Raw genomic sequence first — 22,361 nt, 5'->3', positions numbered from 1 at the left:
ACAGTCGCGGGGCAACTTTGGAAGGCGGCGGCCGCTCCGCGGCGGGCGCCGGGGGTGCCTCGACCTCACCTGCCGGCCCGCCCCTCGGCACCCGCCCGCCGCCCCGCCGCCGCGGCCCGCGAACTCTCTTGTGCCGCACGCTTCCTTGGCCACGGCAGCGCTCCGCCCCGCGTTCCTGGCCCGGGGGGCGGGGGGCGCTCCCGTGGCCTCCCAGGCCCCGCCGCCAGCTCGGCCCAGCGCACCCCAGTGGGCGCCCGCCTGGCCCCCAGGCCGCAGCCCAACCTGCGCCCGCCTCCCTCCCTGGGGTCACTCACCCTGAGGCGGACGGGGGCGCGGGCGGCGGCGGGCGGGGCGGCGTAGGCGTCTGCCCCCGCCCCCCCTCCCCCCCCCCCCCCCCGCGGCGGCGGCGCCGTCCCCCTCCCGGTGGCGCTCCATTGTGCGCCGGCGCCTCCCCCTTTCTGGCTCCCCCGCCTGGGACCATGTCTTCCCTCCCCTCGGCCCTCCCCCAGCCGCACTGCGCCGAGAAAGGGACGGCAGGCCCCGCCTCCGACGCGGGCGCAGCAGCCCCTCCCTGGCCCGACATCCCGCCCAGCGGGGGAAGGGGCCGCCCGCCTCGCGCCGCGAAGGGCCGACCCCTCCGGGGAATGTCCCAGGCGCCCCTCCAGGAGCTCGCGCGATGGTACCAACCTGCCGCTTGCTCCTGCCCCCGACCTCCCGCGGAGGCCCCGCCAACCAGCGGCCTCGCCGACTCAAACCCTCCCGCCCTCCCGCGGAGGCCCCGCCCACTCCCGCCCACCAGTCGCGTCACCGCCTCCACCCTTCCCGCCCTCCCTTGGAGGCCCCGCCCCTGCCCCGCCCATCAGCAGCCTCGCCGCCTCCACCCCTTTCCGCCCCCGACGTTTTACTACGGACCGCCCTACCGGCACCGCCTCCTGGTTGGCATGGACCCGCCTGCCAGGTCCCTTCCCAGCCCGTCACCCGGCCAGAGGCGACGCCCACTCCTCACCTTAAATTGGCAGAGCCCTCTTTCTCAACTAAGAGCGCCTCCCGCGGGCGGTGGGGTGGGCGGTCCTCTCCCGCACCCTGCTCACGCGCGCTCTACTGGTGCCCCGGCGCCGCCAGCAGCCCTGGGAGCAGCCGGAGAAGACGGGAAAGGCGACGAGGGGGAAGGGCAACGGGGAACTGGGCCATCTTTGGCCGAAACCCGTCGCGAGCTGCTTAAGGTCTGGCCCGAGCCCAAGGCCGCCTCCCCGCACCTGAGGCGCGCTCTGCCCAGCCCTTCCCGGCCCTCGCGTCACCTAGGGGCTGGCCCCGGCTGCAGCGCACGGTCCCCTCCCTGGGGCGGCCCGGGTCGCACCCCCGCCACCCCGCCTGAGCGGATTCTCGCTGGGGTCCTGCAGCCGGGGGCGGGGCGGGGTGTCCTTCCCCGTCCGGCTCGGCCTGCCCCGCTCGGGCAGTGCTACCTGGAGCCACACAGGGGACCCTCTGTCCTGGTCTTGGAATCACTTCACGACCGAAGTACGCTCCCCCCAAACCTCCGGAGTGGAGGCTCAGAGCCAGCGGACCCCGGTACTGTGCACAGTGAAGTGAGAGGTGGCTGCTTAGATGGCACTTTTTCTCAGAAGGAAAAGCGAAGGCATCATGGTTAACGCATGTTGTTGAATCAAAGCTCAGATTTGGGCGACTCCTTGTATCTGCGTGGCCCTGTGGCTGCCGAGACCGATCGTTATTGCACACCTGCTGCTCTGCAGCCTCCCCCAGATACACTGCCGTTCATCTCTGCGATTGGGCTTTGTGGGGTCTTGACCTCAGGTGCTTCTGCAACTCAGTGCACTGGCCCAACAGCTCTGGGAACTCAGTTAAGTGAAGTCTGCCCAGATTGGAATGTGCCCTGTGTCTCCCCAAAGACAGACAGGCAACACACCAGAAGACCTAGATAAATTTTCTTCTGCTCTTGCTTCTGTTACCCATGATTTTAACCGGGATACCTATTTCTGTGTCAATTTCCCTGTCTATAAAATAGGAAACCTTCCTTGGGGCACCCTTTTAATGAATGGTTCTGTGGTAAAGAATTGTACAAGAGAACCCTAAATGTTAAAGCTGATTCACTGCTTTCCAAACCACTTAAAACTCCTAACTGGCCATGTAAGTTTCTATGCCATACCTCCCCTACAAAGATCCTATGGAAAATTTTAGCAAGATGTTTTCTCTTTGTCTTCTGTTGTGACTGAGGATATAAATAAAGAAACCAATAGTGGTTGTAAACAATAGAAATCTAAGAGCAAGTGAGGGATTCCAAACAGGGAATCATTAAAATAAAATGCTTTTTGGTCAAGTTTTGTCTATAGAATATGTGATGTAACATAGCTAAGAACTTCTATAAATGTTTGGGGGTGGGGGAGCCAGGTATGGTACAGATCTAAGAGAAAGACAACCAAACCCAGAACATGCAAGACACATTTGGGATTTCCAATGTAGGTGGAAAGAAGGACTCATAGGGTACATAGATCAGATTGTACCTTTCAGTAAAAAACACTGCCAAAATAAGCCTTAAATTGGGGTCTTCCAGACTAGATCACCTCTGCTCAGCAAGCTCACAATACTCATTATGACACAAATTAAATATTCTTAACTGTTTTTGCTAGGCATTAAACCCTCATGCAGTCTTATGTGTCAGAGTTCAAAATTATTTTTGTTATTGGAACAAAAATACAAAGGAGTATTAAGTGTAGAACACTAGAGTAAAAGGTATAATATCAAGAATTGTAGCATGCTCTGTGCAACCAAAATAAATGAATGTTTTGTAAGGGAAAAAGAAGAACTTAAGCATGCTAAAAGTCACAAAATCTAAAGTTCAGAGTCTCAGTAGTAACATTAATTTAGTTATAATACACATGGGATGGAAATGTTTTAAAATATTTATTCTATTAAATAGTTTATTTTACTAGAATATTTGCCTTCTAACTTTTTTAACTTCCATTCCTTTCCATGTCACTTGAGAAAGAATTCTATTTTGGTATACAAGGATCTGACACTGTGTGTGTGTGTGTGTGTGTGTGTGTGTGTGTGTGTGTGTGTTTGTGTGTGTGTGTGTTTGTGTGTGAACACTAATGGATAATGGTGAAGTCATTTTTAAAAGCATCCTATAAATAAATGCTTCAAACTGGTTTTGCTACTGTAGAAATTCTAAGATAAGGAATTTTTTAAAAAATCCAAATGGTAAAATTGCTTTAAAAAAAAGGTTTTTGACACTAAAGAAACCAAGCTTTGACTTTCTTAGCTACTGAAATTTGCTTCTCAGGGATGATAAATAAGCATTTTCTGATTGCAAACATGGGAGGTGGAAGTTTTGCTCCTTACTTCCTACTTAGCATTTGTGTTATTATTTAGGTTTGCCTCAAGTCTTTCTACTGTGTGCTACACTTTGAATTGAAGGAATAAGTGCTTTTGTTTCCTCAGCTCTTGATAAACATACCTGAATATTAGAATTGGAAGGAACTCCATTCCATTTCTCAGATAAGAATGCTGACCTGGAAGTCCAGTGATTTGCCAAGATCATGCCCTCTGTTAGGGATTAGAGTTTAAGTTCAACCCTCCACAGCACTGTTCTAATTTCCCAGGATTGTTCATTCCTAACAGTACTTATAATTGTGGAAAGAACATGAAGTTCTACCTCAGGAACAATGAGATTAAGACTGAGCAAGGTTGAGCCCACTCAGCCAGCTGGTGTGAGGGTTACAAGAGGCTCTAATGAATTCTTCCCATGCTCAAAGTCCTCAGCTTGGCCATGGGTCCCTGCTGCGCGTACTACTTATGACCAGTTCATCTACATCACTGTCCAAACCAAAGCTAGAGAATCTCAATGCCAAGGAAGACTACCCAGGAAGTCAAACTGACTCACATTGAAGGGTTAGAATGGAATGGCATCTCCTGCCTTTTGTGCTGCTGGAATAACATAGGCAGAAAATCATTTATTCTTTGAGTTGTCCACGACTAGAGAAACTCATCTCCTTGCCCTGACTTTCACATTGAGGGCCATGGGGGAGTGCCAGTGTTTCATCTGTTTTGCTTGAATATTCTTTTGTCCACTATTTACTTGGGCAAATTCTAATCATGCTTTCTATCACAGCTTATTGTATTCTTTTGGGAAACAGTCTTCTCTGACATACAAATATAAACACCTCTCTTTCCCATTCTTCATACTTCCCTACAATTTTTATACATATATTCTTCCATACTCTTGCAAATTTGAATTTTCCTGTCCAGTTACACACAAAGTACAACTGAAAAGCTACATACTTTCTTTTAAAGATTCATCTTAAACTTTGAAAAATGCAACTATTTCTCTGTTATTATAGATCCTTCTTACAGTTTTGATCAAGATTGGTAGGTGCTTCTGGGAGTAATATCCAAGGATGATTTTATGTGTTAAAAATCAAAATAAACTTTTCATTCAAGAAGTACATTGCGCTTTGGTAGGAACTTTATATATAAAGTGTTGTGCTCTAAATACAAAGTATTGACAACTGACAGGACTGTATCATTTAAAATAAAGGGAAGTAATTACCCTCTTCAGCTTTTTGATTGACCCAGTAGGGTTTTGTAATCCCTAATAAATCTTACTCTTCTGATTTCTACTGTGAGGTTATTTCCTCTCTTAATTCTCTGTGAGAATGGCCACATCTAATGAAATAGCAAGAGGAAGCCTGAGTGACCAGAATTATCACATCCATAAATTTCAAGACTGTTGATTAATAATATCTTTGATAGCATATCTTTCACCTCACTCTCATGTTTGTGTGCAGTTATTATTTTTTTTAATACTGGGGATTGAACCCAGGTGCCCATTACCACTGAATTACATCTCCAGTTCTTTTTATTTTTTGTTTTGAAACAGGGTCTTTCTAAGTTGTTCAGGCCCTTGCTAAGTCGCTAAGTCTAGCTTCAACTTGCCATTTTTCTGCTTCAGCTTCCTGATGTGCTGGCATCACAGGTGAGCACCACCACACCATGCTGTGTGCAGTTTTCTATAGCATTTGTTTTGTACTTTGAATCTGCTTGAGTGATCCACTGTCAACTTCAGGGATACATGAGAAGGAATCCTCCCCCAATAGTTTTCCCTGACTTTTCCTGCTTATATAACATCCTATTAACTAAACCAAAAGATGGTTTTTCACAGACAACTCAAGCAAGAACATAAAGGAATATTCAACACACTCTCTTTTGATTGGCAAACATATTTGGCTATAAATTTCTGATGCCTCTTCATATGGTTTCCCTTTGATTCCCTGCTCTTGTCATCCCCAGCAGAATTCTAGATGTCATTTCTTCTAGAATTCTGTAACCATCATTTCAGAAGACAGTCTCTGCCTTTTCAATCTACCTTTATTCTACTGTCAAAGATATTCTTGTTTGAACTATTTTTAAAATGTCACAATCACTCCTAATCCCCAGAAGTCGATCTCTGGCTTGGCTTTCCATTACACAATAAGAGTACTATGTCTTTGTTCTATAGATATAAATCCTTACTAAGTGAGGTGAATTTCTTCCTGTTTGCTTTCTATCCTCAAATAATTTTTGAATGTATGAAAACCTAATGTAGTAGTAATATTGCTCTACTCCCATTTTTTTAATTTTTACCCCCTCCAAAGCTATGTGATGTGCCAGCGATTATTTTTCTTTAAAGACTATGCAACCCTCCTCTCTCCTCCACTCCAGATGCCTAATATTTCATCTCTTTCAGAAAATCCTTTCGATGCATAATAAAGGAGTTAATATTCTTGCTTTATTTATTACTTGCAAGGTCATTTTATGTTTTTTAAATCCATTTTCCATTAATTTAAAATTATCTTTTATCCTTTAAAAACGTTAAATGTATTTTGTTACAAAGTACTTTTATCATTATCGTTTGATATTTTCATTTAAATTAACAATTAAGATATAAGTGAAACAGCAGAGATGTATATCAGAACTTCAGTTGTTCAACAATGATATGAATGATTAGTTTTCTTAATTGGGCAAAGTTTTTCTCTGTTAGTTAACATTTAACAGTATTATATGCACTTAAATAATAAAATCATATTGTTATTTAAAAAAATAATATGTATACTTTTAAAATATCATTTAGCTTTAAATATTTGTCTTACTTTCAGTGTGTGATTGATTAGAAGCTCAAAAAAACAATTTTATGTATCATATACTATCTTAATTACCTATTGCAAAGGGCAATCTGCTAAATTTTATTGGCAGAGTACATCACAACTTTTAATGAGCCACATCTTGAGGGGGAAAAAAAAGAAAGGCCAGCAAGCAAATAATTAAATCAGGTTTTCTTCACATAGACTCATTGAACTAATTAAATACTTCAGTTTAATTTGCTAAGAAAAGATAGTAATCTTTAAATGGTAATAGTTATGTTGTGCTTTTCTTTTATTTGAAGTATAGGTCTATTGGGTCAAAGAAAAAGAACTTAGCATGTCTTTACAAAAAATAAATGAGTATTTTTGTCCTGTGAAAATTAAGTTCATATGTGTGTTTGTGCATTCTGTATTCTGAGATTACTGAATCTCCAGATATTTTATTCATACTATTATATGTATGAGTTGTGTTCATTAGATTCCCAGAGAGACATTTACTAGAAAAAAACCACACAATCATATTTTAGTTACTTATTTTATATTGGTTTCTTACCACTTAATAAAAAAATTTTAATACAGTGACAAGTCACATTGTAATTGCAAAATAATATCTTGTAATTTACATTGATATGTAAGATATATTTTTCTACAATATCATTATACCCACTTATGTCCTTTATGCTTATTTGGTCAAAGATAAAGGAAAAAGTCTATACTCTTCATCCATGTATAGACTGGATATATGTATGCATCCACTATATCTTGATGAACTTACAAATTTGAATACATTCAAAAATTATATATAATGTGTTAAAATGTTAGTAATTAAGTCTAAATTTAAAAGAGTATGGGTTCTGTAGGTTCTTAAATGTTAATAGAATAAAAAAGGTGGAAGAAATGCTCTTTCAGTATTCAAAAACTGTTGCCCAATTAAGAAAACTAGTTAGTCATTCATATCATTGATGAACAACTCAAGTTCCGATATATCTCTTTGATGTTTCACTTATATCATATTTTTTAATTAAATGAAAATATTACCTGGTGTTCATGTTGGAACTATACTCAGAGAGCTAATTGTTAAATATCAGTAGCACATCCCTATGTACATGTTGCAAGGTTTAATGGGTCTAGCCAAGGCAACAGAGAGAACAACTTTGTCAGATGGCCCTCTCTTTGGGGTGGTCTGCTTTGATTGATGTTCTAATCAAGCACAGCTGTTGGCTGACATGATTTCCCTTGGTCACGTAAGAAGATGATAACTCACATTCTTCATCATTACAGGAAAAAACATAACACAAAATATGTGCTTTATTAAAATGAATAACATTTCATCCTAAAAAAGTCACTAAGTTTAAATTAAGCTCTGTTTCCACTTTAAGCATCTGTACACATTAAATATTCTTTATACATGTTCTATTTATGTAACTTATATATAATATGTATATGTACATTTAAAGACATTTCATACATATAATGGCCATCTCTATGTCTATTACTCATTATTAAAAATTGTAAATTTTTAATTTATTTGATGATTGACTATCTTCTTTCATGAACTATCTTAAGCATGTTCCCTTAAGCATGTTTCCCTACTGAAACATAAACTCAAATTAAATATTATTGCTTTTATTTTCACCCTGAATCAGTTTTAGGTTTTCCAGGTAGCTATTATGAGTATAGTATGTTATGAGAATTGGGAATTCTTTACCATAACCCCCCCAAAAACTACATGCACCTATATGGAGCACACACTCTACCACACTCTGAATAGAATTTTTTTCAGGGAAAGGGTTTCCAGGGATTGAGCTCAGGGATATTTAACAACTGAGCCACATCCATAGCCCTTTTTTATTTTTATTTTGAGATAGTGTCTCACGAAGTTGACTAGGGACTTACTAAATTACTGAGACAAGTTTGAATTTGGTGATCCTCCTGCCATAAAAATTAATTAAAATCAATGCTTTTTTTTTGAAACAGGAATTAAACCCAAAGAAAATTAATCACTGAGTCAATCAGTGGTTAAGTACCTCTGGATTCTTATTGTGGATCTCATATTTTTCCAATTGAATAGGATTTCAACTGCAATGTTTACTTAAAAATGCATAATAGGCCAGGCATGGTGGCACATGCCTATAATCCCAGTGACTCAGGAAGCTGAGGCAGGAGGATGGCTAGTTCACAACCAGCCTCAGTTAAAGTGAGGGGCTAAGCAACTCAGTAAGACCCTGTCTCTATATAAATTACAAAATAGGGCTGGGGATATGGTTAGTGGTCAAGTACCCCTGAGTCAAATCCTTGGTTACAAAAACAAAATCAAAACAAAGCAAAAAAAAAAAAAAGAAAGAAAGACAGAAAAGAAAAAAGAAAAACAAAACTAAATAAAAATAATCTACAGAAATTATTTTTAATTCATTCTAAATATTAAAATATTATTTAACTTTCAAAAGGTGACATACCTTTGAAATTCAAAATGTATGGTGGATATGTTTCAGTGGAAGATAATTTGGAGGAAGGAAAGTGGGAATTTTATACTTGTGGCAATGGCAGTGGAGAGACTGTTGGTGGGACAGTGAGACTGTTGGTGGGACAGTGAATGTCCAGCTGTGTGTTGGCAAAGCTCAGATGTTCTCATTGCAAGTAATGGAAGCCCTCAACACCTATCTGGAAAATGTCCAAGAGCTGTGCCATCTACCTTTTGGCTCCATTGTGACCTTGCATTCCACTGGGCTGTTTATTCTCTCTATTTCTCTTGGCACTCTCACTTTTCTGTATATGTTAACTAGGGACAAAAGTTTTTGTTTGCATTTATTTTAGTGTCAAAAAAGCATTGATTAGCCTCACAGAGAGGTGCATGCCTGTAATCCCAGTGACTTGGGAGGCTGAGGCAGGAGGATTAGGAGTTCAAGGCCAACCATAGCAGCTTAACAAGACCCTAAGCAATTTATTGAGACCATCTCAAAATAAAGGATTCGTGATTGGCTCAGTGGTTAAGTACCTCTTGGTTTAATTTCTGTTTCAAAAAAAAAAAAGCATTGACTTAATTAACTTTTATGGCATTTTAACATTTAAAATAACTGATACTTTGTGCTAGATGGAAATTTTATTTGGCTACTGCTATCTATTTCTCAAGGTTCTAATCATTCTCATTGCTGTCATTTAAGAATTCATTTTTTAATCAATCAGCATGCTCTTGAACTGGCTAAGGATTCTTTATCAGTTACAGATAAAAGAATAGTTTTCCTCTAGACCATAAAATAGTTTTACAATATATGGTTATCCAAAGATAAGGGAAATATTTTTTCCCAGGCACTGTAAAATATATAAGGCATATTCTAAAATACAGAGTAGTCAGAACCCACATGTTTATCATTAGTAGGCTTGAACAAGGCTAGTTCTTTATTAAGGTGGTTTACCTCCCCTTTGGTAAAATTGCATTTTAAAAATATCTGGCTGTTAACCATTTCCTTCCACATTTCTAAAGATTAATGATATTGGAAACTAAGCATTTTATAAACAATATTTAAGACAAAAATATTTGAATACTATTAAATATAAAGTTTAATGACCATTTACAAGTCATCAAGAATTAATACTTTGTGTTCAAGATAAAGCTATTATTTTAACTTGTAAATCCATCCTTTTATTTCAATTATCTATTTTGAACAACTGCAAGTCTTTAATAACTGTTTGTAATGGGAAGGATATGAAATGGTATATCAGAATTTGCCTGTATTTGTTGTAGACGTTAACTCTTTGTGTAATAAAAAGCAGAGTAGACTTATGGTTTTAATGGAGGGAGATTGATCACCAGATGAAGAACTGAATTTCCATGTTTTTATCAGCAGTTTGCAAAGTAGGAAAAAATTGCAAGGTTTGGTATTAAGAACAATATAAATATGGTTTGACATTGAGGACAGTGAAAGAGAATACTTTATTTACCAAAAAGTCATAATTAAAAGTTGAGAATGTCATTTAAGTAAAGTTAATTAAGCACATGTTTGCTATGTTATCCCCAGGTGGGAAAAGCAAATAAGATTACAGATGAGAAAGAAAGTCTGGATCTTGCAGTAAAATAAAGGGGGACAATCCCAGAGGAGGAGGAATAATAGTTATTCTTTAAATGTTCAGGAACAGTGTTCAGTTGGCTCTTAAGATAGTTTTAGATTGGAAGTTTCATTTGGCCTAGGCCTCCATGGAGTTAGGTAATCATAACTAACACTTTAGCGTATTAATATGGACCAGGTATTATTCTAACCAGCATTTATTTATCTATGTCTGTATCAATATCTATCTACTAAAAATTCACAACCGTTAGGTGCTTCTGTTAACATCCCCAGCACACAAATGAAGAAATTGTGCAATGAGAGATTAAGAAACTTGTTCAAAAACACAAAGCTAGGGAACAATTGCCCATGTAGACTGACTGCAAGACTAGACCTCCACCCCACAACCTATTCTCAGATAAACTAATTGACTCAGAGCTCTGCTAAAGGGGTAAATTTTATAGGTCATGTTTCTTAACTATCAAACTGTCCTTCGCTTCCATACCTGGAGGAAGAGATCAAGAGGTGAGCTAGGGGTAAGCAAATTAGGGCTTTGTGCAAATGTTTAATTAATTGAGTTTGAATTAAGGAACATGGGGAGAACAGGGCAGCGAAGGGTAGAAGTTAAAGCTCAACTATTAGGATACAGAGAAGAATCTGAACCTCAGTGGTCACAGAGAAAAAAATAAAAATAGTGCCAGGAATCTGGTTGGCAGAGATGAATTTAGAGAATTCAACAGACCAGCAGGGAGTCAGAAACACCATGAAAGAAAACCAGAAAGAAGAGCTCATTCCATCCAGGTGATATGAATTTTTATAATACAAGAGAAGTTGAGTATGTGTGCTTCTGTTTGGATCTCATCATGAATTATATCACTGAGAGGTTTTAAATAGAAGGATGAAATGATTGGCAGGTGATATAATAAAATAAAAAACCAAGTATGTAAACAAGATATTAGTTATAGAAATCTATGGCTGTAGTCAAAGGAAAAGAGTGGTGTCATTAAGAGTGGGTCAGGAAATAATTGTAAAGACATAGATAGCTTCTTTTACTTGCCATTTTACATATTCATGCATTTGCTCATTTTTTTCTTCAATTCTTTGCTAACATATACTTTGTACTATGCTGGTTTATAGGACCAGCAGTATGACCAACTGAGGCTTTACCCTCAATGAGTGTGTTGCCTGCTGAAGATGTATAGTCTATTATTAAACACAGCAGATTATTCACAGTAGAAGCAACAGATCCAAACTAAGAAAACCTGGGAAACAACTTAATGGATAAGACAAAGAATTAAAGTTTGGAGAAGGAGGAAGTAGAGATCTAACATTTTGAAATTTGTTGACTATGAAGCCTGTGCTTTATAGGAGAAATACAGACAATAGTAGAATACTTCATCAAGGACTATTCTAGGAATCTATGTGAAACCTTGTTGAGATGGGAAGACAGATGACTGGGAACACTAACAGCCAGCCTGTCATTTAAAAATGTATGTGAAAATGACAGATAAAAACAGCATATATTTATCATGGACAGCATGATGTCTTGAATGTTTATACATTCTGGAATGGCTCCAAAAGAGAAAATGAAAGTATAGAACAAAACTGATTGGACATGAAAACATGTCTTTTATTAGTTAACATGTGCATTTCCTAATTAATATTAGGGAGAGCTAATTAATATATACATGTCCTCATATACTTATCATTGTGGTGAGAATACTAAAAATCTACGTAATTTTCAAAACACAATTCACTGCATCCTTAACTTGTTTCCTGTTGCCTTATGAGTCACCTGCAGGAAATGTAAGTAGGATTTGGAGGCCTAATAAATGAAGGTTCTTAGCTTGTAAAGCAAAACACCTCTAGAAGGCCTCCATTAGCTAGACAGGATCCAGTGGAGTTGGACTTCCTAAACATGCGCCTAAGTTCAAGCAGGTAAATATGACTGTTTTGGCATTGAATCTACTCATCCTTCCCTCTGGAAAAAGCAAATCCAGTAGACTTAAAAAAAGCAAGTGAACATGAAAACTAGAAAAAAAGCGAGAAATTTGCTACAAGAGTTATTCTTGACAAGCCTTCTCAGATCAAGCTATCATGGAAGCAGAACCAAAATCCTATTTCATGTGTGTGTGTGTGTGTGTGTGTGTGTGTGTGTGTGTAAAGAGAGAGAGAGCAAACACGTGAACCCAAAGGGAATAAAAATGGAGACCAGATAGAAAAGAACAGACAATAGAGAAGTATGATATGACATTTTTAACTAATATAGGCAAGACTCTCAAGTAAGTAAAAAGGAAAGAGACTGGATTTTACCTTAGTATAAAGCAATATTGTTTATCTCTCTTTCACCTTAGTCTCCTCTCAAAAGAATCTGACTATTTGGTTATCAGAATAATACACATCTTAAAAGTAATAATTTTTAAATGAGTTTGGAAAAAATTACACTCCTCATCAAGATCCCTGCACATTTTGACAAAAAAAAAAAAAAAAAAAAACCTTTAAAAGGTGACAGGGTAAAGGAAACATTATTTTTCAAAACTTATTTTATAATGAACATCATTTATATGTAACCCATTAGCATATTACAGAAAACCCTTTGGGGAATAACGACGGAAAGAAAGAAATCATAAAACCTTTCCATTCTAAAATGGCATGTATTATTCACACGTATGCACTTCTAAGGAAAATATAAGTTCCCCAAGCATATATTTAGTCTTCAATAAATTTGGGGTAATTAAAAATATTTTTCTCTGCGATGGACATTTCTTCCCCTCTGTATTGTCAATGGAATTAGGTAATAATGTGGTATCGCCAAATGAATGCTCCATAGTGGCTATTCTTTTTAGGTGAAAACAAACAACTTAGTTTCATTGTTTGAAAGGGATCCCCACTGTAGCCAGGGTCAAGATGATCTACAAAAGCTGAAGCTTTATTATTTTACTTTTAACCTGTAGGAATAACGTTATCCTATTTATATGAAGGTCACTTCTTTTAAATCTAGATGCTATCTTTATTGATCCCTTCCCTAATACCAATAGTTCAGTCTCTCAGGAAATGTTGCTTATTCTATCCAAATGTATTTGAAATCCATCAACTAATTGTCATTTTGCCAATATTACACCAGTCCCAGTCATAATCACCTCTCTCCTGGCCTCCAGCAATGGCCTTGTATTGGTCTATCTATCAAACAATCATCTCTAAAAAGCAGTCACTTTCTAAACATAAATTAGATTATGTTGCTTATGGTGCGTTCTTGCTTCAAGTTCTTAAAATAGTTCCCTTTTGCTCTCAGAGTATTATCCAAATTACTTTGACCTATAAGTCCCTGTGTGGTTTACTTCTATTATCCTAAGATCTAATGTAGCTGACTTTCCACAGAAGGAACATGGGCCTGTATTTTTGAACAAGATTCTTTTTCTTTCTTTTTTGGGGGGAGGAGTGTGGGGATGGGTATCAAGGATTGAACTCAGGGGCATTGGACCACTGAGCCACATTCCCAGCTCTATTTTGTATTATGTTTAGAGACAATGTCTCACCACGTTGCTTAGTGCCTCGTGGTTGCTGAGGCTGGATTTGAACTTGCAATCCTCCTGTCTCAGTCTCCCAAGCTGCTGGGATTATAAGGGTGCGCCACTGCACCCAGCTTGGAAAAGATTCTGATGGTCAGTCATGACTGAGAAATTATCCCCTTCCTCAGTGTTGGTGTTCATCAATTCCGTCACTTCTCACTTTTTCTGCAATGGGTTCTAGTGGCTTAAAAATATTTTCATTGGGGGCAGAGATAGCTTAGGCAATAGAAAACTCCATATCATCATTTCTGTTGAAGACTCGTCTCTGCTATATCTTTTGACTTCCAACACTGAGCCTTCTCGGAGGTTCTTCTGGGGTCTTCCTGCTGCTGCTGTTGCTTCTTTGCTCCTGATTCCATAGCTATTATTGCCACATGGTCTGTGTTGCCAGAATACTTGGCACAGCAGTTCTGACTTTTCCATTGTCACTGATTTCCAGAATTGGCAGATAGATGCATTTAGATCTTGGCAGAAAGGACATCTTCACGCACGTTACCACACTTGGGAGCTAAGTATCAGACTACGAAATCATTACTTTTAACCTGCATGCCATGATTCATTCTTGCAGAAATGCTGGGTTGTTTGATGGTGATAATGGTTTTAGTCCTGAAGTATTCTCATCTGTGGAGCTCTACTACCCTACTTAGACACATGCGTATATGCACTCACCAGTGTGTATCTGTACGTTTGTTTAAATATACAAACTTTAGCAAGACGCTATGGTGCATGCCTATAATCCCAGCAGCTCAAGAGGCTGAAATAGAAAGATCTTAGTTCAAAGCCAGCCTCAACCATTTAGTAAGACCCTAAGCAACTCAGTGAGACCCTGTCTCTAAATAAATGTGTGTGTGTGTGTGTGTATGTGTGTGTGTGTGTGTATCACACACACACTCCAAAAAAGATTGAAGGAACTCTTAATCTGATATGTAGGCAATAGTGACTATTTTGAGTAGTAAATGCAGACTCTGTTCTCTGGAAATGGTTGATAGTAAAGATCCCCTATTTCGTAAGTAATGTGGGAAATAATGAGTTTGTGAGAGTCTATTTTACTGTAGTTGCTAACCTACATGTCCAGATTAAAGTAAACTCTCCAAACCAAAACCTCATTCATATGGGTAATGGGGAGGGGCAAAAAAACAAGGTGTCACAGGGGGTGAATTTCAGTAAGAAAATAGAACAGTCAGAATTATGGAGCTGTCTAAAGGTCATTTGCTTCTATTTTTTAAGAGTCTGCCTCAGTGTTGACAAAGGGTCAAAGTGGTGGTCCCAGACTGTGAAAGATGACCAAAAGAAATGGGAATTAGATTTAATAAGTCCTATGTATTTAAAAAGTTGAAATAAAAAATATCCTAATTTTAGGATCATGGTTATCTGACATAAGATATTTGTAGCAAATGAAAATGTCAGAAATGTAAGGCTATATGATATTCTTTAACAAACTGCAAAAATTTATCTTTGATCAAGATAATCTCATCTAATATATATAATTTTGTTTCATAAGTATTAATATGAATACATTTTAATGTTTGATTTATATCCTCTGAAAGTCATATGGATAGTTTCTTTTTAAAGGTCATCCTTTGAAATTTTAAAGACTTAAAATTTTTAATATCGCTTTAGGTTTTTTCCTCCATATTTGTCACCTAAATCTTACCTGCACATCCATTCAAAATTCCCTTGCACATGCATTTGTCATTTATAAATACATATTCATGACATAAATGTGATTAATGATCCTTTCCTTCTTATTCTTACAGTTTAATAGACAGAACGGATGTTGACAGGGCCCTGGAGGTTGGAATAATACATGTTAAATATGTTGTTTTAAGGTCAAAGATACATTTTTCATCATAGAACTTTTAAGTATCTTAATGTCTATATTTTTAATGCTTAATTCTTCACATCTTCCCAGCAGAAATTCTAATGGTAAAAACAATAATTGCTGCAGTTGTTTTCTGTTGATTCAGACTCAGACATTGAATCTATTTATGCCCAGCCTCTTAGAATGCAGCCTGGACATTTATTATCAGATAAACACAGTTATTACTTGAAAAGACAAATGATATGTAGTTAGACTGTGTGGTTTTTTCCCTCATTTTTAAATTTAATTCTTTGAAGAAACCATATTCATTTTTGCTAGTCTTCAACAAAGCTGATTATAAGTCAGTCTTGAAGAACTTTAAATTTGAATAGAGTGTTCAATAGCTTATTAGCTACTCAAAAACCTAAGAGTTTTTTTTTTCTTCACAGAAACCTTATGAGGTTAGTATAATTGTCTGTCATTTTATGGTAAGCCTATTAGAAATTTTTTCTCCATCTACCTGCTAGGGTAGCGATGTTATTCTAATATTCATTTTGATAGTAACAGCAGAGACTGTGTTCAATATTATATCATCAAGCACGCTGTACTTAATACATCTTATTACCTGCAGCACTTTTCATTTAATTTCCATAATAATACAAATGGAAAATAATAAAGACTGAGAGAAATAAATGAGCTTCAAGATTAAGTATGAGTTCATATGGGAAGTAGGAAATAGAGGTGTAAAATATGATCAAAATTATTCACATGTAGTTAAGTCATTGAACTCATTTTATATTGCCTCAGCATATATGGAACACTAGTTATTAAAATCTGTATTCCATAAGGCAGTATGGATAATATTATGAAAGGCACACTAAAAACCATTTTCTTATTTGGTAAGTTTTCAGGTGCCTGCTTGCTATTTTCATATAATTATCTAATACTGGCAGTAATACATGGTTTAGCTTCCTATTTTTGTTTCTTTCAAGAGTCATTCACTAAAAGAAGTTATCATGTATATTTCACATAGATACCCATATGCACATATAATAGATTTCAAAGGTACATCCATTTTTTGCTTCAACAATTTTATAATCTCAGAAAGGGAACATTTGTATCAAATTACCAAGATGTTATTTTTCATCAGTGCTTTGGGTGGGTAAATGGCTAAATCCCGCAGGATGCTGTAATTGATTTATAAACTTTGGGGAGAGGTACACTTAGACTTTACCTCTCTCAAATTGTAGTTTTGAGACTCCAGTAAGGTAATGTATGCTCAAGTGTGTTGAATGAAAAGTATTGTATAACATTCTTTTAATAACCTCTGGATCCAGTGGCAGTGCCTATCTATTCGTAAATTAATCAAGGGAATTGCTTCCACGTCTGTGATAATACTGTGAAGAGAAGGGAGAAGTATGGTTAATATATATTTTATGAAAAATATTTAAAAAATAATTAAAAAACTATTGTTAAGTAGGAGCAGACTTACTGCCTTAACACATAATTTAAGTCTATGTTTTAAAGGAAATTGAGTCCATTTTAATTGATCATAAGATGAGAGTATTTTAAAAATGAAAATTTTGTATCTGATTTTGGTAATAAGAGAAAATAAAAAGTGTGCATCCTGGTTTAAAATAAAAGTTGACATGGTCAAACTAGTCATTTTATTTTAACTAAGTAAAACACTATTGACTTTTAAATTGATATATAAAAAGAGGAATTTTACCTTCATATATTTTACCTTCATTTTTCAGTATGAAAAAGTCTTGCTTCCTCACAAAAAAGTAAAATAATCTTGATAAAATTAATCGATCAACATAGATTCATTAGTCACTTATTTTGGGTCATTCTCATCATCCACCTTTTTCTAACCCCTTAGTTTGCTGCTAACAAACCTGTTTAAAATAAAGCATAAGATACATTTTTTTTCCTCAGTCTCAAATTTGAATTTTAAGCATATTCAGAACTCAAAGAACCAATTCAAGACATGCTAACAATGGCACAGTATATTGTTGGTTTTTTGCTCATTTTCATTTGCAGATCCCAAAGCAAAGATAAATTAAAAAGACACAAACACATTCAAAACCTGCACCAAGAACAAAAATGATAGATTTCGCTGTGAGCCAGTAATATAATCAGAAATGTGAAGAAATTAGTGAGGTTGAAGGCATAGGACTGAAGTGCTCTGGGTTTGGAAGCCACAGAAGCATTAATATTCTGGGCCACCTGTATGGTAATGGGTGTAAACAGGAGGATTGTTGATGATCAGAGCCAGGCCTGTGGTTTGCAGTTTATATATAGAGTGACTTACAGTATTCTGCTTGTAAAACAAGACTCCAAAAGCATGCTGGCCACTTCTGTCTGGAAAACTACTACCTGGAGAGACAGGGTTGGGAAAAAAAGTGGAAGGAGGAATTCAAATTCCCTAAACGGAACCAAGTGACACGCTGCATTCTGAATATTCAGTGTCCCCAATATCACCATGGGGCACGAACTCAGAAAACAGAATCTTTAGGTTCTTGAGGAAATCTTTTAAAGTTCTTGAGGATTACTAGAGACAGTTGAGAAACTATCCATGATACAAAAAAAAAAAAAAAAAAAAAGAGAGCTGGGTTGGGAAAAACAAGATACATTCCAAATCTCTAAAATACATAGTAGATCCCAAACTGAAAATAATCTGAAGAGCCTAGATTTTGAAACATATAAAGAAACTATTTATTTATTTATTTACACTGGCATTGAACCTAGGGGTCTCTATCGCTGAACTATATCTCTAGCCCTTTACATTTATTTATTTATTCATTTTCACAAATAGGACTGTTTATTAATTACTATTAAAAATTTGAATTTTAAACAGATTCTTGAATTTGTGATTCATATCCATCAGCTCATTCAACTTTAGCACCTGTCTCATCTCCTGTAGCTTTTCCAGAACTACTACCTTTACTGTGAAGCTCCATGAGTTTTCCCAATTCAAACTTGGGCTTCTTCAGCATATTTACTTTTCTAACAAAGACATCATGAAGAAGATAAATCAATTGGCAAGCCTTCTCCATGTCTTTCCCAATGCTGTCTGGAATCAGTTTATTGACCACTTCTTTCAAGTCATTTGTCTGCACTTCCCGGGTCATGATTTCCACCATCTTCTTCTGGGTTTGGCGGACCTCTGGTGCTGAGCTTAGGAAGTCTTCTGTATATGATTGTTGAGGTTTTTAGTAAAACCAATACAGAATAGATGCAGCAAATATCCATTGGTAGTCTTGACATCAACATGAGCCTCGATCATCGTCTGCCATTTTTTGACCATGAAACACATTTTGTCACAGGTAAGATCCATACCATGGAAGTTGGTCAGGCAGTTTTTTCCCTGAACGCCCTCAGTAATTAGCTTGAACTTCCTAAACACAACTTCATCATTCTGCAGATCAGCAAGACTCACTTCAAACACCTGACCCTTGAGGCCATCAGATGCAATTTTGGTTTCCTGGATCCTGGTAACTAATGTTTTTCCAATATTTCTTATATAGAACATTGCCCGTGCTTTCACATCATACCAGTCTTTCTTAGAAAATGTATCAACCACTTTCTTCTTGGCTTCCTTCTTGCCACCTTTTGTAAGGTGCTTGTTCTTGCCTACTGCCATGGTACTGCTCAGAAAGCCAAAAGGTCCTTTTTATTTTTTGAGACAGGACCTTGCTAAATTGCTGAAGCCCATCTCTAACTTGTGATCTTCCTGTCTCAGCTTCCCAAGTGGCTGGGATTATGGTCATACACCACCAGCAAAAATCTTTACGATTAGTGAGGATTCTAAGAAACATAAACCAGCAGGGTATGCAATAATTTCAGAGGAAATTAGTCTTATGAAATACTATGGCAGCAAATTTAATATGTTTGTTTAGAATGTTTTGAGCCAGTCTAAAAGGAACAATCTAAAAGGAACAAAATGTTATAAGATAAAAATAGGCAGAAATAAAATAAAAATTTGGGTCATAAACAAGAAAGTAAAGAATACAAGAAAAGAAAAAAAATGTTGTTTCTGAGATTTAAAAGAGTAGATAACATAAACACTTATTTAGACATGTGTGAAGGAATGATAGTGAATTGGAACGAATTACTGATAGATGCACCCAGAATGTAGTTCAACAAATAAAAAACTATTAAATATCATGTATGTTCCATGATAAATCTTCAGGGTATACCTACGAGGAGTGCCAGAGAAAGAGAGTGCCATTTTCAGCAATGATGGAGATGCAATCTTTGAAGAAACAACAGCTACAAATTTCCCCAAGTTGAAGAAAACTATGAAATTTTGATTAATGTAGTTTGAATATTTAAAAACTTTAAAGTTGATATCTAGACACATATTTAACCTATATAATTTTATTACAAAGATTAAAATACAACAGACACTAGTATGGCAGTATGTATAAATGTGGATGTGTAACCAATGTGATCCGGCAATCTGTACACATGGTAAAAATGGGAGTTCATAACACACTTGAATCAAATGTATGAAATATGATATGACAAGATCATTGTAATGTTTTGAGCAACCAATAAAAAAGAGATAAAAAAGATTAAAATGTCAAAGAAATAGCAGGAAAAAAGATATGGATTATAATCAAAGACATTAAAATAAAATGCATATAGAATCTGCCTACATAATAAGAAGTTCCAGAAAAGAGTACAGGCAAGCTTTCAAATTGGTGAGCAAAAAGCTATGATACATCTAAGGAAGCAGCCATTCAAGTATAAAGGTAACATTTTCAGAAATAGAAAGGTAAAGAGTATTTTACCCAAAGACTTCATTAAAAAAGAAAGAATTAATTCAAAGAAATCTGTGGAATAATAAAACAATAGTGAGGTTAGAAATTTAAAGTAGCTTTTAGTAAATTCAGTTAAATTTTGACTGAAAATACAATTAAATTTTTATGTTAATCAAAGTACAATTAAAACTAGATGAGAAAGCACTATTTTAGGGTTACACAATGGTTAATTAAAATATGCCAAGCTCCTTGTATTGTTCAGGAAGGAAATAAAAATAATGGCTCAGACACTAATATAAAAACTTACTTTTTGAAAATGTATGTAAAAAAATCTAAAAGTAATCATTGAAAGAATGGGTTACAAACAGCTCAAGGGGAACAGGAATACACAGAAAACTTTTATCAATTCAATGACAGACAAGAAAGTGACAAAAATAGAGGAAGAGAAAAATAAATAACAAAGTATAAAATCAGGTGAGAAAGCTAAGCCAACATATTAATAATCACATGTGCATAAATGCATTTAACTTAACTATTAAGTCGGAGATAAATGGATTAAAAAATTAAAATGTATGTTGCTTATGAGACACACATGTAAAATAAGATCACACAGAAAATATAAACATAACAGTTGTCTAATAACCAAAACAAAGGAACAAACACCTGGTAATTGAATACGGAGTCTGAAAACAGATGTACACATATAAGTTAATTTGATTTGTAATGTTAATATAAAGGTAATAATGATGATAATAGTGGCCATTGTTATTGTGTGCATATCATATGCCAGTCTTTATAAATGCATTAAATGCATCAGCTGATTTAACACTCAAGAAAACCATAAGGACCTTAAAAGCCATATTAAATTACTATGGTATTTCAATTCATCTGAATGGGCAACCCTGCCTTTAGATTTTTAGTATTTAAATTATGAGAAGGATCTCTTTCAACAAATTCAGACTGACAGTCTGATAGAAAACTAAGTTATGTATATAAACAGGAAATATACAAATAAGAAGAAATTTAAGAAGCTGCTAAATCTAAGAAAAAGTATTCATTTCTCTACTAATTAAAATGAGAATTTAGCGCTTCAATCTCATAAGTTTGACAAAAAAAGTTTGAAGTCTGAAAATAAGACAGTTGGCAAGACTTCAAAGAAACATGTAGTTTCATACAATGTGGTAAAAGAATGAATTGGTATAGCCACTCTGGAGTGGGTACAGAGTCATTTTACTTTATCCACTATAAAATATTGTCATTTGTAGAAATAAACCCTAGAGAGATGTTTGTACACTTATAACAGAGGATGTATATATAAGATTGCCTACAAAATGAACATTTTTATTAGAAAATTATTGAAATTAATTTGATGTGAATAGATCTCAAATGTATGGTGTTGACATGTAAGATGGATAAAGAAGTAATGATAAAGTAGGATGCTGTTTACAAAAGTATACAAATCGACATTGTGTATTTTCAGTGATGATAGATATTAAAAATATAAAATCATGAATGGCAAATATGAAACAAATTTAGGGGAGTAGTTACATCTTGGGAGAGAATTCAAGAAAGTGATATAGAAACTTCAATTTTATTTGTAATTATTTATTTTTAAAAATAATGTGAAACATACACATGAAATGTTAAATTATGTTGAAGCTGAATAATGACTGTAGATATTTGTTAAACCATTCTTTATAAGGTACAGCATATTTGAAGCACTTTATAATACCTTATAATATATAATATATTCTTTGGGAAGCCATCTGTGAATTACTTGAGGATCCTCTCTCTGTATGGTAGCCAAGGAGATTTAGACTTGGCATTTTGAACTATTTGTGGCTCTTCCAATAGACTGGAATAATAACAGTAGATTTCCCAATGCACATGACCTTTATTTCTGCTCTGCTAGAAGATACCTCTTAGTAGCTCCAGAGATGGGCATAACCCCTTGGGAACCAGATAGCCCACCTTTAACCTTTTTTGGTGAAGAACATTCCATGGAAAGCCTTTAATGTTTCCCAATATAAATAAAGCAGGAG

General features: G+C 36.9%; 1 pseudogene; it reads right to left on the bottom strand.

The window, feature by feature from the left end:
* Positions 1-18,402: 18,402 nt before the first annotated feature.
* LOC143388370 (small ribosomal subunit protein eS1 pseudogene) lies at positions 18,403-19,196 on the bottom strand (annotated as a pseudogene).
* Between the last annotated feature and the right edge of the window lie 3,165 nt (positions 19,197-22,361).

The sequence above is a fragment of the Callospermophilus lateralis genome, unplaced genomic scaffold (genome assembly GCF_048772815.1).
Source record: "Callospermophilus lateralis isolate mCalLat2 unplaced genomic scaffold, mCalLat2.hap1 Scaffold_73, whole genome shotgun sequence".
NCBI lineage: Eukaryota > Metazoa > Chordata > Mammalia > Rodentia > Sciuridae > Callospermophilus > Callospermophilus lateralis.
This window is presented reverse-complemented; position numbering and strand designations above follow the sequence as displayed.